Genomic DNA, 2,848 nt, shown 5'->3' on the forward strand with positions numbered 1-2,848 from the left:
ATTGGTACTTGGGTTGTGTGGCTATCAAACCATGTTAAACTCAAGAACAATTGGAGAAAACGGCTTAACCTTGCATCGATAATTACGATAAATATATATACACAACACAAGAGACCTAACTAGCCTAAAACTCCTAACTGGATAAACTTGACAAATATATAATACTAACATATATAAAACCAACACGACTTCTAATAAACCAGGCCAAGTGGTGCGAACGGAAACCATTTCCCTTGATCAAACGTACAACTACAACTGTTAATTAACTAACAATGACATGATTAATTGAAAAATCGTTAATTGGAAATAAGTATTCATTATAAAGTTCCGATTTTTATTTATTCCAAGACTTTGACCACTTTGACATGTACATAATACATTATGGAAGATAATACGAAGTACTAATTCGTATGATAAAGTTAAGATTAAGACCATCTAATTAAAAAAATTAATTATAATATTATTAGTACTGAAAAGTTAAACGACATAGAATTACATAGTAAACATATATATATAGTTAATCTTCCAAAATGCCGGCTCTAACCTAAGCTTTACGAAGACAAGCTCCCCTATTTTGCTAATTACAATAGTCTTTTCTTCTACCAAAATTGTGACCTAATATTAATTAAAATAAATATTGGTCTAAGTTTTTTTTTTTTTTTTTGGTTAATTCATTCCCCTAAATTATGCAAACGTAAAATTAGCCATGTTTTATGGATGAAGGGATTTATTGTGAATGGGTCGTCTTCTTCGGACTCTCCGATAATCCATGGTGAATAACTCGGTTGGGTCATGAACTTCTTCCCATTCTCTCCATTTATCTCCTGTTATTTGCATCATATTTACATCTTTCTTTTGCAACTCACCTGAAAGTTAGGAAAATGACTTTAATCATAAGATACATGATTGTATATGCTTCTAACTACAAAAAAACCGTACCTCATTGCTAAATACTACTCCATCCCTCCGTCCTTTTATTAGAATCTCATTTTAAATATTTATTACTCACATAATAATAAAGAGAAATAGGACTCTAATAAACGGACAGAGAGAGTACGTACTACATATAATAATTTCTAGTTGCCATACTAAAATGAAGAAAAAAAATAATCGTCTATTTCCAATATATAATGTTTGAACACAAGTTTAAGTGGACACACAAGTACATGTTAGAGAAAAAAATAATAATTTAACGTTCATTAATCGATATACTTATTTGCATGCGCATAAACGCATTTGTGTAAAGTGCCACTTTTTGAATATAAAATATAATCAAATTTCTTTTATTTTATTTTATTGTAACTAAATAAGTGAAAACTTCCATTAACTCGACAAAAAAGGGTTTTTGCTAATAATATGATATAGGTTGGCCTAAAATCAAGTTTTATCAAGCACTATATTAAAAGTCAAATTAATTTTTATACAAGCATTGAATATTGATGTATTATATTGCATGATGAATAGCCAGAAAAGTAGGAGTAACTACCACCCTTTTGGGAGATTTTGAAACAGATGTGATGTCTTTTTGTAGGAGAGAAAAAAAGGCTACATAGTACTTATAATTAATTAGTTAAGTAAGTACAAGGTGGAAATATAACCACCTCGGACGACCTATTTAATTGCTTCTTCAACTTTGCTATAAAGTATGCGGAAGATTTATATACAACTCTCTCACAACCCCTAAGATATCATTGCTTTTATTACAAAGTTTGATTACCGGTAAAAGAAATTGAAACGATTCAAAAATAACACGGTTGCAGATTATATATGTATAATATATATAGAACGATTTAATTGGATATGTTTTGGTAAAAAGAACCATGTGCCATTGTTGATTTGTAGTTTATATTAATATACGTAGTTCATTTATATGCTACTCAATCTTATTAAACATCACTATCGTTCAAGAAAATGCATGATATGCATATCCATATAACAGATTTAGTTTTAATATAAATATCTTCATTGATCATTTTCACTCTCTAAGTAAACTATAATTCGAAGTAATAATGTAATTAACAAAGAAATACTTGTATATATTATATGATATATGATAATATGAATATACTCATATAAATTTTGCTACATTACCTTAATTTTTTTTACAATATATATACTACGTACGAAGTATGACATTACATTTCAGACTACTTGATCAGAAATTTTAAACAATGTTAAAAGTTTTGCAACAATAATTTCGCTGTAAAAAAGAAATAAATAAATAAAAATCTTACGTACCTAGAATTTCATTCTTTGCCTTCATATGTGACTCGACATGTTTACTAGTCTTAGTAACCTGCTTATTGAAAATAAAAATAAAAAGGTCATACATATGGCTAAAATTAACGCAAAGAATAAATATTCCATTGGAAATTTTACACCAAGAAGAAAAAAATGACAAAGAAAAACTTTCAAATACAGAGTTATTAAAATTGATGGATAGATTATTATTGATGTACATTAGAACATACATGAGCAAGTTGTATAATATTCAAAATAATACTCAACATCAAATATATTGATATTCGTCCTAAGACTTGTAACAATTTAATTTCATTCTAGGTGCAGTAGAGTTATTTTGATGTATAAGGAGCCACAATGACTAATGAAGTAGCAAAGGCATACGCCCTTAGCTTGTATGTAATAAGTGATAATAAGATGTACATATTGAGTATATGTATGCAATGCAATAACCTTTGTACGTACCTTTTCCACGGCGTTGAGCTTCCTAGGAAGTGAAGTGAAAGAAGGATGAACACCATGAAGTTGGAAAGAAGTACAAGGTTTGAGCAAAAGAGAGTAGAAAAAGCACAAAAAGATAGTTATATTAAGAACAAGCTTCTTGTTC

The 2,848-nt window shown here is 28.7% G+C and overlaps 1 long non-coding RNA gene across 1 annotated transcript; it reads right to left on the reverse strand.

The window, feature by feature from the left end:
- Positions 1 to 684: 684 nt before the first annotated feature.
- On the reverse strand, positions 685 to 2,848 carry LOC145617547 (uncharacterized). Its single transcript, XR_014107756.1, has 3 exons — positions 2,707 to 2,848; positions 2,239 to 2,296; positions 685 to 866 (listed from the first exon to the last, which is right to left on the reverse strand). It is a non-coding gene; the product is annotated as an uncharacterized LOC145617547 (long non-coding RNA).

The sequence above is a fragment of the Chenopodium album genome, chromosome 1 (assembly GCF_948465745.1).
Source record: "Chenopodium album chromosome 1, dcCheAlbu1.1, whole genome shotgun sequence".
Classification (NCBI taxonomy): domain Eukaryota; kingdom Viridiplantae; phylum Streptophyta; class Magnoliopsida; order Caryophyllales; family Amaranthaceae; genus Chenopodium; species Chenopodium album.